Source organism: Dipodomys spectabilis, unplaced genomic scaffold, assembly GCF_019054845.1.
Source record: "Dipodomys spectabilis isolate Male_0828 unplaced genomic scaffold, ASM1905484v1 ptg000355l, whole genome shotgun sequence".
Classification (NCBI taxonomy): Eukaryota; Metazoa; Chordata; class Mammalia; order Rodentia; family Heteromyidae; genus Dipodomys; species Dipodomys spectabilis.
The window spans coordinates 1,265,305-1,279,969 of record NW_024871032.1 but is presented as its reverse complement, the minus strand read 5'-3'; the positions used below and the strand labels follow the sequence as shown (position 1 = coordinate 1,279,969).

The following is a 14,665-nucleotide window of genomic DNA, read 5'->3' as shown; positions in this document are numbered from 1 at the left end:
CATGATGAAGAAGTCCTCTCCTTGTGGGTTCTTGCTGGTGTTGAGTAGAATCTGCTCCCCCACCGTGTCTGGCTCCTTCGTCCTGGACTCTGTTTTGCAGGTATGGTGACTGTGGCCGATGCCGCTGCAGCAGTGGCGGCTGGAAACATCTTCCCGGAACTCCTCTTATGTTATTCTTATAGGACTTCTTGGAGATCCATAAATAAAACTATTCAGAACAGGAAAAGATTAGGAAAGAGGTTATAAAGAATACTATTATATTGGTCTTAATGGCAAAGTGTAAAGAATATGTAACAAAACTGTTGGCAGACGTCCGGGAAGATGGCGGAGCAGAAGCTGGAATCTGAACAAGTTCTCGCATAGAAAGCAGTTTTAGAGTTCCAGTGAACAGTCCTAAGCCAAAGAATCACACCAAGTGTGCCATCACAGGACAGAGAGTTAGTCAAGAGTGGGGAAGCCAAGGCAAGGAGACACATCTGAGCACTTGCCAGCAGCCACCGCGGCAGCGGCAGGGTCGTGGCGGCGACCACTGCCGCGGTCATACTTGAGACACAGAGAGTCCGGGATGAAGGAGCCAGAAGCAGCGGACGAGGAAATTCTACTCAACACCAGCAAGAACCGACAAGGAGCAGACATCTTCATCCTGCAGTTTGCAGACCAGAGACGACCCAGGATCCAAGACTCGGCGTGAGTAGAAGCCCGACGTCCTCACTCCTCAGGGAGCAGAGGAGGGAAGGCCACCCCTCTCCCCCCAGCACCGGTGATCTCCATCTTGGATACCGACAAAGCTCGGAGGAGCTGCTAGCTCCAGCTCAGGCCTTGGAATAAAATGAGTCATTTAGCTGGTCACAAGAACTTAATGGCGAAGTGACCTCACAGACTCAGTTCCATCCAGGGAATAGTCACCCAGCGCAGGCGCCAGCCATTGGAGTGGTTCTCCTCACTGGGTAACCAGAGCCAGAGGCTGCCCATCCCTCTAGCAGCCTCAACAATCAATTGAAAAACAGAAACCCTGAGAATGGCTCCACCCTGGGCTCTGTGAGTTTTTTCACAAAATAGCCGCAGGGAAAAGCTACTGTTTGTTGAAAGCCCTCAACTCTACCCAGGACTTAGCCTCATCACTGCATCCCCCTCTTTTGTGATTCTCAAAGCAGATCACCCTCTCAGTAAACTAACCTGGGAGGGGAACTCAAAATCTTGGGTAAAGCAGAGCATTTTTCTGCCTGTTCGTACAAACTGACTTAAGAAACCAATCAAGCCACAGGTCCTCAAGCTGACCAGAGACTCCAACAAGAGGCTGGTTACAGACAAAACGGAGATACAGGATTCTTCCAACCCCTCCCCCCCAAAAAAAATCAAAGTACTTTTTTTTTTTTCTTCATCTTTTCTTTTTTTTCTTCTTCTTTTTTTTTTTTTTTGGTACCTTATATATATAAAAAAATTTTTTTTCCTTTTCTAAAACTTTTATTAATCTTTCATTTTTGATTCTTTTGAAAAAATAATTGTTTTCCAGTAACTTTTTTTTTCTCCTCTTATAATTTTTATTTTAGAAATACGTGAATGTGGGTTTTCCTTTCTTTTCTTATCTTCTTTCTTTTTCTTTCTTTCTTAAATATCTTTTGGTTTTTGTCTAGCTCTACTGAACTTCTGATCTTTTCTTCTCCCTTTCCTATCCTTTCCACCTTTTCCTCTCTTTTGTTCTTCTTTATGTGACTTAACTCTTGTCCTGCACATCCTCAGATAAACCCGTACTTAACTAGTAGACCCTATCCCCAATTGTGTACACACTTAATCCACAAATTTATTACTCAATTCAAAACCTCTGAGACTTAAATTCCTTAATAGCAGTACTACCTCTTTATACCTATATAATATTTTAAGCATTTTTTAAAGTTTTTCACATCTCCTGTATATCCCTCCCCTTCTCTCAATATATTCACATTCCTCTCTACATAGATGGCCTTTTAATCTCTATAATAACATTAATTTTTACGTTTCTATTTTTTTTCAGGTCTCTTTTCATTCCCCTTTCCCTTTCTTCTTTTCCTCTCTCTCTCTACTTGCATCCTACCTAACCTATTTCCTGCATTGTGATTAGGACATAGTTAACTCTCGCTGTGCCTCCCCACACCAATCTATTCCTGTTTTTTACCATATCTTTCCCTAACCCTAATAATTTCTGGTTTTCCAAATTCTTCTCTGTGGTTCGAAGTTCATTAACATATAGTTGTTTGATGTTGAATAAATGTATCTGTTGAACTAGATTGTATCTGTAGACTATTGACTGTACAAATGCAAACTTTGGTTGATGATTGCCGTAAGATAGTGTTCTAGCACAAAACTGGTGCTATCTTCATCTGAAATGGGCGGAAAAACACAAGAAAAATGGCAAACTCAGTATCTCAATTCCCAATCTTGATAATCAGGGGTCAGAACAGATAATGAATAATTCAGAGGAGAGTTCGCAAATAGCTCTACAAACACTGCTGGCAAACATGATAAATGAGAAGTTTGACAACTTACAAAGGACTCTGTATGAGCATGACAGGGAGAGAGAGGAGGCATCCCAGAAGTTTATAGCGGAATATCATAAGCGTGAGGAAGCTACTCAAAAACTGATACAGGATTTGCGTGAACAACTTGAGAATACTCAAAGAAAAAGGGAGGAATGGCGTGAGCAGGCTGAGAACACTCAAAGTGAACTGCAGGAATCCCACAAACGGGAGGAAAGAGAACTGCAGGAATACCACAAACGGGAGGAAGCTAATCAAAGAGTAATTCAGGAATTGAGAGACCAGGTAGAGAACACACAAAGATCACTAAAGGCATTCATGGAATCCATTAACAAAGAGCTGAAGGAAATCAGGGAGACCACAAAGGGAATGCTGAATGGAACCCAACAGAAGGTATGGGAGTCCAAAGAAACCATAACCAATCAACTAAGTGATTTGAGAACAAACACTGAACACCAAATTAAGGAAGTAAAGAAATTCATACAAGACCTAAAACAGATCTTCAACAAAGAACTTGAAACCATCAAAGCTGACTAATTAGAAGGAAAAGAGATAAAAAACAAAGTAGAGCGTCTTCACAGCAGGTTAGAACATGCAGAACATCGAATCTCAGGGATTGAAGACAGCCTAGATATTATAGAGAAAGAACATACAACCATCCAAGACAAGTCCAAGAAATATGATAGATCTATCCAACACTTGGAAGACACCATCAGAAGGCCTAATCTAAGGATAATGGGTGTAGAGGAGCACCTAGAAACAGAAGTTAATGGTCTAGGAAATTTGTTTAACAGGATCCTAGCAGAGAACTTCCCAAACATGCAAAAAGATAGGCCTATTCAGATACAAGAAGCCTTTAGAACCGCAAATAGACCAGACCAGAATAGGACATCCAACCGTCACATTATAATCCACACAGGATCAACTCAGACAAAGGAAAAGATCCTTAAAGCTGTCAAGGAGAAAAGGGTATTCACCTATAAAGGGAAACCAATTAGAATCACCTCAGGTTTCTCAGTAGAGACAATCAAAGCAAGAAGAGCCTGGAATGATGTATGCCATGCCCTAAAAACAAACAACTATCAACCAAGAATACTGTACCCAGCTAAACTCTCCTTCATAACTGAAGGCCAAATAACAACCTTCCATAGCAAAGAAAAATTGAAACAATACATCTCCAACAAACCAGCCCTACAAAAGATTCTTAAAGATGTCCTACACATAGAAAACCAATAAGACCGCAATAAAGGCCAAGAAAATGCACCCAAACTGAGAATCCAAAACCATAGGAACAACCCAGTTTTAGCAGCCCCCAAGAAGGTGGATAACATGGCAACAACTCCCAAATACCTCTCAGTCCTATGTCTTAACTTTAACGGACTGAACACTCCAATTAAGCGACATAGACTGTCTAGTTGGATTAAAAAATAAGACCCTTCTATCTGCTGCCTGCAGGAGTCACATCTTGCCTGTAAAAACAAACACATTTTCAATTTTAACGGCTGGAACAAAATCTACCAAGCAAACGGCCCCCATAAACAGGTGGGAGCTGCAATCCTAATATCAGATAAAATAGACTTCAAATGAAAATTTGTGAGAAGAGATAAAGAAGGTCGCTACATGCTAATTAAAGGATCTCTCCTTCAGGAGTATATTACAATTCTACATATCTATTCGCCAAACAATGGAGCACCCAAATTTATCAAAGAAACACTACTTTCCTTTAAATCCCATATAGATCCAAAGACATTAATTGTTGGGGATTTTAACACACCACTCCCCCCACTCGATAGATCAACTCGGCAAAAACTCAACAGAGAAACCGCAGATCTAAACAGCTGCATAGATCAAGTAGACTTAACAGACATCTACCGAACATTTCACCCAGCATCATCAGAATACATGTTTTTCTCAGCAGCACATGGAACGTTTTCTAAAATAGACCACATTTTAGGCCACAAAGCAAACTTGTCTAAATTCAGAAACATTGAAGTTATACCTTGCATTCTCTCTGACGACAAGGGAATAAAATTAGAACTCAAAACCAAAAGCTACCAAAGAAAATCCGGTATCACATGGCGGCTGAACAACACAATGCTGAATCATGAGTGGGTCATGGAAGAGATTAGAAAGGAAATTCAAATGTTCATGCTATTCAACAAAAATGAGCACACAAATTACCAGCTCCTCTGGGACAGAGCAAAGGCAGTACTCACAGGCAAGTTTATAGCTCTGAACTCCTAAATCAACAAATTGGAGAGATCTGAAACTAAGAATTTAATGACACATCTAAACCTCCTTGAAAAAGAGCAGCAAGATAAACCCCAATCCAGTAGATGGAAAGAAATAATCAAAATTAAATCAGAATTAAATGAATTGGAATCCAAAAAAACTATAGAAAGAATCAACAAAACAAAGAGTTGGTTCTTCGAAAAAATTAACAAAATTGACAGACCCTTAGCAAATCTTATCAGAAAAAGAAGAGAACACACCCAAATTAATAAACTCAGAGATGAGAATGGAAACATCACCACGGAAACAACCAAGATTCAGAACATTATAAGGGAATACTTCTCAAAACTTTATGCTAATAAGTTTGAGAACTTGACAGAAATGGACCTCTTCCTAGCAAATATTGACAGGCCAAAACTAAACCAAGATGAATTAAACTATCTTAACAGGCCCATATCAAGCATTGAAATAGAAACAGCAATAAGAGACCTCCCAGCTAAGAAAAGTCCAGGACCAGATGGTTTTACAGCGGAATTTTACAAGGCCTTCAAAGCAGAGTTCACACCAATTCTCCTCCAACGCTTCAATGAAAGTGAAAGAGAAAGCTCACTACCGAGCACATTCTATGAAACCATCATAACCCTCATCCCAAAACCAGGCAGGGACTCATCAAAGAAAGAGAATTATAGACCCATTTCTTTGATGAACATTGATGCAAAACTTCTCAACAAAATTTTGGCCAATCGACATAAGCAATTCATCAAAAAAATCATACACCACGATCAGAGAGGATTCATTTCTGGGATGCAAACCTGGTTCCATATACGCAAATCAATTAATATTATTCATCACAACAACAGGAGCAATTATAGATGCAGAAAAAGCATTCGACAAGATCTAACATCCCTTTATGATGAAGGTTTTGGAAAAATTAGGAATGCATGGAACATTCCTCAATACCATGAAGGGTGTATATGACAAACCTACAGCCAGCATTATACTCAATGGTGAAAAACTAAAGCCATTCCTTCGTAACTCAGGAACAATTCAAGGATGCTTACTCTCTCCACTTCTCTTCAATCTAGTATTAGAATGCGTAGGTACATCAAAAAGATAAGATGCAGACATAAAGGGGATCCAAATAGGGAAAGAAGAAATAAAACTCTCCCTCTTTGCAGACGACATGATCTTGTATTTAAAGAATCCCATAGACTCCACTCCCAAATTACTCAAGCTGATTCAAAACTTTGGCAAAGTAGCAGGTTATAAAATGAACCCCCCAAAATCAATGGCTTTTCTGTATGCCAACAATGAGAAAAGTGTGGTTGAAATTAGGAAAGCAACTCCATTTGTAATAGCCCCACAAAAAATAAAATACCTAGGAATTAAGTTAACTAAAGAAGTGAAGGACCTCTATGATGACAACTTTACAATCTTGAAAAAGGAAATAAACACACAACTTAAAAAATATCAAAACCTCCCATGCTCCTGGATTGGAAAGATTAACATCGTGAAAATGGCAATACTCCCAAGGCTATCTACAAATTCAACGCAATACCTATCAAAATTCCACCCTCATTCTTCAAGGAAATAGAAGAGGCAATCCAAAAATTCATATGGAACAATAAAAGACCCCGAATAGCAAAAACACTCCTCAACGGAAAGAACACTGCTGGAGGAATATCAATACCAAATTTCAAACTCTACCATAAAGCCATAGTAATCAAAACAGCTTGGTATTGGCATAAGAACAGACCTCAGGACCAATGGAATAGAATTGAAAACCCAGAAAAGAACCTACAGACCTAGAGCCATCTAATCTTCGATAAGGGAGCTAAAAAAATAGAATGGAAGAAAGACAGCCTCTTCAGTAAATGGTGCTGGCAAAATTGGTTAACTACATGTAGAAAACTAAAGCCAGGTCTTTATATATCACGCTGCACCAGAATCAACTCCAAACTGATCAAAGATCTTGAACTCAAAGCAGACACTCTGAAAACATTACAGGATGGAATAGGAGAAACCCTAGGTCTCCTTGGCTCAGGCCAAAATTTTCTGAATAGAGACCCAGAAACACAACAAATCAAAGAAAGGTTGGACAAATGGGATTGCATGAAGATGCAGAGCTTCTGCAGGGCAAATGACATAGCTAGCAAGATCAATAGAAAGATCACGGATTGGGAGAAGATCTTTACTAGCCATACAACGGAAAACGGTCTCATATCAAAAATATACTTGGAACTCAAAAAATTAAACCCCCCAACAACAAATCCTCAAAGAAACAACTGCCCAATAAGTAAGTGGGCGAAAGACTTAAAAAGAGAAGCTTCTCTGAAGAAGAAAGAAGGATGGCCAATAGACACATGAAGAAATGTTCAACCTCCCTAACCATAAAAGAAATGCAAATCAAAACAACATTGAGATACCACCTCACTCCAGTTAGAACGACAAAAATCAAGAACTCTAACAACAACAGATGCTGGTGGGGATGTGGACAGAAAGGAACCTTACTTCATTGTTGGTGGGAATGTAAACTTGTTCAACCACTTTGGAAAGCAGTATGGAGGTTCCTCAAAGACTTCACATAGAACTCCCCTATGACCCTGCAATCCCACTTTTGGGCATTTACCCAAATGTTTACAAATAAGACCCACTAAAGCTACCAGCACAACTATGTTTATTGCAGCATTATTTACAATAGCTAAGATATGGAACCAACCCAGATGCCCCTCAGTAGATGAATGAATCAAGAAAATGTGGTATATATACACAATGGAATTTTATTCCTCCATCAGAAAGAATGACATTTCCCCATTTGTTAGGAAATGGAAAGGCTTGGAGAAAATTATGTTAAGTGAAGTAAGCCAGGCCCAAAGAAACATAGGTCCCATGGTTTCCCTTATTTGCAATATCTAGTATACGTATGAGTCAAGCGGAAAAGTTCAGATAATGTGATGTTAGGAAAACGAACCCTTGAATACGTATTTTAATGTTTTTTTTTTCTTTTATGCATGTGTTTCTAACGCATTTATAAGATTATTTCTTTGTTGATTTGTATGTCACTCCCCCACAGTGTAACCCCCGCTTTTTCTATATTTGATGTAAGTATAACTTGTGGAGGAGATGGGGACAAATAAGTCGTTTAAGGATTCAGGTGGACCTGTTGCAACAATGAGAAGTACAAAATGTCATGTCAAAAACGAGCTTTACAATGTCGGTGTGTGTGGGGGGAAGGATTGGGTGGGGGGGCGGGGGGAGGCTGGGAAGGGAGGTGAAGGGTAAACAAAGGAGGAGGCTGCAATGCTTGGTAAGAAACGTATGCATTATCCTGCCCATGTAATTGTAACCCCTCTGTACAGTATGTTCTCAAATAAAATAAAATAAAATAAAATAAACTGTTGGGAGACTCATTTGCTTTATTTGCTATTCTCTCCTGCTTCTTTGTAGATAGCTTCTCTCTGTGAAGAGACAATTGGTCTGGACCTTTCTAGACTTGTCTCAGTGACAGAAGTGATGGGATTTGGGACATGTGATCCCATTGCTGGCTTTTAGGAAGTTCACAATATAGCAATACCAATACGCATAAAGCAACTTTTGTGAGTGATGTGTATTCACTTCCTCAATTGCCAAAATTAAATTCATATGTCAAAATATCAAATAACTTACATTATTATATATTCAATTCAACTGACATCACTAGCACCTCCATAAATCAAATGCAAACTAAAAGATCTACTTCAAAAACCAACATCTAAGGCAGTGTTGGAAATACTAGAAGATAGACAATAAGTCTAAAGGAGTGAGATCTTTAACACTGACAATGAGCAGTAATAGCTGAATTTTTAACCAGGCTTGAAAAGTTCAGTTGTCCACTGTCTATGTGATTAGAGTTGCAGAGTTGACCTTGGTATCAATATTGGATTTAAAATTCAAAGGCAGCTAAGGTTGCTGCAGTATTGTAGCTCGATATAGTGTGACCCTGCCTGATAATGGTAAGGCACAGAGCAGAATCTAAGTCATTAAAATGTATAGGAAGGATTCTTCACTGATAATAATTGCAGGAGGTAATCATCACTTTTTCGTTGAAAATGTATAGCCCATCATTCTACATTAAGCTATAGCCTATTTCTGATCTGAAGAACATATAACACATCAATGTGCCACGAGTGCTGAGCAGTGTTAGTGTATATTATTCTAATATATGAAAAAATCCTTGCAAGTATAGAATGGCCTGACACTGACACTTCATTCTGTGTTGTTGAGTTTCATGGAGAAATATTCATAATTAGGCAATTCACACTCATCTAAATCTGAATCAGGCAACTGAGATAAGGCATTAGGGTTATCAATCCAGTGACATGGTCTGTGACCTGTGAAATAAATCACATTATTTCACAATGTATATGTGTTTCTAAAAATGTATGCAATATCAAATACCATATATACAAAAGGGACAATTATCCATCTCATATTATCAGAAGTAAAGATACTCCTGAATTATACATTCTTGCTAGAGGATCACTGGGTGACTGCTGATGTTTGGTATCTTTCCAGGTGCTCTTTTACATATGTCAATGTTCTTTGAGGAAGTGTTTTCTCATGGTTTGTTTTGAAGTGTTCAGAATATCAGTACTGTCACTTACCACAACCATGGGACAGCAAAGATGATAGGATACCTGGCCAAAGAACTGAGAATTCACAGGAAGTGATAGGAAAGATGACATCAGAGGATCCAAATTCTCATTGCCAGCTTCTGGATCCCCATATCCTCCTAAACATGTTTTATATTCATTCTACTACAGTGGGGGGGGGGGGGGGGTTAGTAGCTACAGGTATGTTGCCAAACTAAGACATCAATCTAGCTTGTGGTTACAACTATTAACATGAGGTATTGTTTGGATACATGGTGATAATTAAATGCCTTTATTTTTAGGGAGCAAAGGAGCAATAGTCATTACAACCATAGCACAGACATCCATCTTGTCTCCAAAGTCTCAATTTTTAGTGTCCAACAGCTCTAACTTAAATACTCTTGAGGTAATGACTCATACCCCTGTCTTCCCTTGACCGACCTTTCCAGAGCACAGCTCTCAGACTTTTGATTGCTGTTTGAGATGGCTTCCCAATCTATCCTTTTCCAAGTCTAACAGCTTGACTCTAGAACCCCTCACAAGTACTGTGACAGATGTATTATTTTGAAAACTATATATTTTCTAGGATAGGTTCAATTTTTAAATTTATTTCAAAAATACTATACAGAGGGGTTACACTTACATGAGTAAGGTACATTCCTTATTGAATATTGTTACCCACACCGTGTTGTTCTTCTATCCCTTCCCACCCCGTACACCTCCTCCCCACCCCAAAGTTGTAAATTTCATTTCTGATATAGTTTCTTGTGAATATCATTGTTGCAATGCGTCACTCTTTGTACTTCTTTCATCACTATATTTTTCCCTTTACTTATACAAATCAGATAAATCTATATACAAGGTGGAAGGTACCAGAATCAAGACAGAGATTGCAAGGGATAAACAATGACAAAAGACAAATCAAATAAAATACGATCTAGACACTCTACCGACATCAAGGTTGACATCTGAAAAAAAAAAAAAAAACTTTTTTCCATGTCTTGGAGTTCATTTCAATTAACATTATTTTGTAAGGTCAAATGTACATAGCTCTGGAACCAGCAATCCCACTCTTGGGCATTTGTCAAAATGATCTCAAGTTAAACACACTAAATCTACAACTTTGTTTCTGGCAGCATTATTGGAACCAATCAAGATGCCCCTCAATAGATGAATGGATCAAGACAATGTGGTATATATACACAATGGAATTTTATGCTTCTATCAGAAAGAATCACAAAGCCCCTTTCATAAGAAAATGGAAAGACTTGGAAAAAAATCACATTACGTGAAGGAAGCCAGACTCAAAGAAACATAGGTTCCATGGTTTCCCTCATTTTTATTAATATATACTTATTATAGTCCTTAAACTCTTAATATTCCCTTTTATCTCTCCCTCTTCTCTCATTCCATTTCTGTGTGTGTGTGTGCGCGCGCGCACGCGCACGCACACGCACATGCGTGCACACACACACAGTAATGAAACTTGACTCAGAGCCTCAAACTCTTGCTTGGTTTTTTCACTCATGAATGACTCAGTCTGTACTATTTGAACCAAGGTTTCACTCTGTCTATGAATAATTGAACATAAATGTCTCATGGATTGCTACCCCAGTCATCTGTGAACCATGATCTTCCAATCTCAGTCTCGTGACTATATAGGAATAGGGATGAGGCACAAGCATCTAGCTGCCAAGTGTTTTTTATTTTGTTTTGTTTTTGTTTTTTGTTGGTATTGTGCATCCAAAATCTGTAAGGAAAACAAATCATTTATAATCAGGACTATTCACATAATATGTGTATTGTATAAAGATTACCTTAGTAATGTTATCCTTTTACATCCACATTATGTGATTTGATTTTTTTTGAACTCTATTGTTGCAAACAGTCAAATCACGTATATATAATTTGAATCTTCTTGTCTTGGTTTTATACTTTGTTAGGTGTTTCAAAACAGAATTTATCAAGGTTTAACTCTGCACTACTGAAGCAAGACATTTATGATTATTCAATGTCTTGTAAATCATAAGTTCTTCACTTCTCGTGGCACCATATGAGCACAGGTAGTTTTCTATAATACCTCCACGTAGTTTAGACCTCAATGCCATGCACTCTTCTGCCAAATATGCAAGGGAATCTTTTGCAATTCTCCTTGCATTTTCACTGTTCTTCTTTCTACTCTCCATGCTAAGTCCTATGGTGATCTTGTTGATATTCTCCCCTGTTACATCTATCAATGCATCTTGGGAACTACTGGTACGCACTACTGTACTTCTGTCCATTCTCCTTGTGCTTTGTCTTGTACACTTCTCACAGCGGAGGGCCAGAGATTGGGGATATTTTCTTCACGCCTTAGATCAGACATCTATCTTTACATTCTAGCAATACATTCATTGAATTCCAATGTCCTGAAAATGATCACTGCATTTTCATGACTTTGTTATTTGGCATTAGGGAAGAACATAGGTCAGTAACTCTAACTTATGTAAAAGAAGATTGCAATCATGCCTCATTAGATGTTGTTCATTGGATAATGTTTACTTCAAGGTCTGCCTACCTGCTTCCTTTTCACTGTTTATTTTTCAATGTAGCCTTTTCTTCTGGAAAGTATTTATGGCCCTAGTGAAGATCAATTCCTGCTGTAATTAGTCATTAATTTTATTCCAACATCATTTCATAGATCCTTCTGAGTTTCTTCAGTAGTGCTTCATATTCTTAGATATGTTTTAACATCGATGCATCCAATGATAAAGACACATTGCTTAAGTCACCATTTTGATGATGGAAAAGAAACCATGCTGCAACCTCACTATATGGCAATTTTCTGGTTTTAAATTCTTTTAGATTTGAATTGATACTGGAAAACGAAATTCTGCGTACAGTTTTATATTTTCCTAATTATTTTTAGTACATGTTCCAATATTGTATAAAGTTAAAAACATTACTATTTACTTAGTTTTAGGATTTCTAAAATGGTCAGAGTAAAAGTTCTGTTCATTCACAATTTTAAGACAATATTGTCCATTATGACCAAGTGAGACATTTTAAACTTTTATTTGTGGTCCTTAATGTTGGTGCTGGGGAATGAATTCTAGTCCTTCATGTGTCTTAGTCTCCTGTGTGCCTCTGAGCCTGATGCGTCCTGTAGTTTTATTTTCAATCAACTAGAATAAAGAAAAATTTCACTAGGACGGATTATTACTTGTTTACTTTCTCCAGCATCTCTTGCATACATAAAAGTAATATAAGTCTACACTGACAGAAAATGGTGTTCTTATATGGTATTTATTCGTGGTAACTGTTCATTTTTTGTAGCCTCACTCTGCACTGTCTTGCCCCTTTCCTATCCCCCCCATCCCATAAAACTTGACTGGATCCACTGGAAACCCACTTCCAGGCAGCTTCCTCCTTAAATAGCCTAATCTAAACTAACCTACCCCTGGTAGACCTGCTATAAACTTTCAAAGGCTTAACTGCAACAAGACGCTTTACTGAAACGCCTTCTCTGCTATAGTAAAATCCCTCTTCCACTCCACCCCTTCCTGGAATCCCTGTTCTGCACCACCAGATACCAGGCCACATCTATATCTCCTTTCATGTCCCAACATACTACACCAAGAACCCGGCCTACATGGGGCTCCTCGCTCGAAGCCCCATCTCATCCACCAGATACCCTGCTCCTAACTACTCTAGTCCCTCTCAGTCCCATTGCTCCCATATTCTATTACCTCCAAGATCCCCCCTTCCCTTTCTTCCCCACCCCCAACCAGCCTTCTCCCTGGAGCTCCTCCTGATTTTATCAGAATCTCTGCCCATAACTAGCCTACTTCTAAGTGGCCTAAATTCTAAAACACAGCCCTGAACCTACCTCTTCCCACAAAGCCCATCGTGCTATATCAAAAAACCTTCACCTCCCTATAACTTCCCTTGAAGCCCCACCTTGCTTGGCCAGAAGCTTCTCACACAGCCCATCTCCTGCCTGGAGAGCCAGCCCTGTTCCTCCACAAGACTCTTCACCTCCCACATCTACCTTCTCAATGCCCTGCCTTGCTCCCCAGATAAACCCAACCCCTATTGGCTCTTCCCTAAGATCTACACGATACTCCACCTGATACCCTGCCCATAATTATCCTACACCATTGTAGCCTTTCCACTCCTTCTCAAAGCTCCTCCTTCAACTAGCCCCATGGCTCCAAGCCCTGCCCTGGTCCAGAAAAACTCCAACAGAAAACCCACACTACTCCATCTCTCAACACCCACATTGCTCCACTGGAAAACACTTGCACCAGTTGCCCTCCCTCTGGAAGTCTCACCAGGCTCAACTGTAAAACACTCCCTCCATAGTCCCTTTTGAAGGTTGCTTTGCCCTACTGGAAACCCTGTCCAAAGTCCATGTCCTGACTTGCAACACTGAGATCCCCACCCAAACTTCTCTTTTCGAGTTGTGACTGGCTACACCAGAAACCCCATCCTAACTATTCTAGAGCACTGGATACTATCACTGCTCTCACAAAGCTCTGGTCCTGAAAAACTCCTACATACATTGTGACTACATCTTGCTCTGTAGGAAACTCCACCTCCACCCTAACACACTTCCCAAAGGCCTGCCATTCTCCACCAGAAACCCTGCCCCTTACTAGCCCATGTCTTCCTAGTACCACCCTGCCCTCTCAAATCTAGAACCTGAAAGGCCTCTCCCTCATAGCTGCACATTCCTGCACCAGAATCCCCACCTTCTGTCTGCCTCTTGCCTCCATTCCCTGCCCTGCCTTATGGGAAACCTCACCCTACATATCCCACAAGGGCTCACAGTGCTCTACCAGCACCGCTCCTCTAAGTAAGCTCCTCCTTTGTAGCCTTGTTCTTCCTTCCAAAAGTTCTGCCCCAAACAGACTCCTCCCCAGTGAACCCGCCTTCTTCAACTGAAAACCTGTCTCCCTGCCAGCCTCCATCTTAAATCTTGCGTACTCCACAAGAGACCGTGTCCCTAACAAGTTTAGCCATTCCTGTCCCTTCCCTGCTGTCTCAAAGCCCTACACAGACTGGCTTTCACCCTCAAAGCCCCGCTCTGCTCCACCACAGAGGTTGGCCAATACCAACTCCTCCTTTGAACGAGACAGGACTACACCAGAAACCCCACACCATCTCACCCATGAAGGTCCCATCTAGTAACTTTTATTACAAATATGATTTTATAATGGTCATAGACTTCATACTAATCAATATGAGAAGAAAGAAGTATTGCAAAAAGGCAACAAAAATTAGATATCTATTAGATGTCTTAATCTA

General features: G+C 39.7%; 1 pseudogene; it reads right to left on the bottom strand.

The window, feature by feature from the left end:
• Positions 1 to 13,263, bottom strand: part of LOC122095507 — a 79,002-nt pseudogene extending 65,739 nt beyond the window's left edge.
• Between the last annotated feature and the right edge of the window lie 1,402 nt (positions 13,264 to 14,665).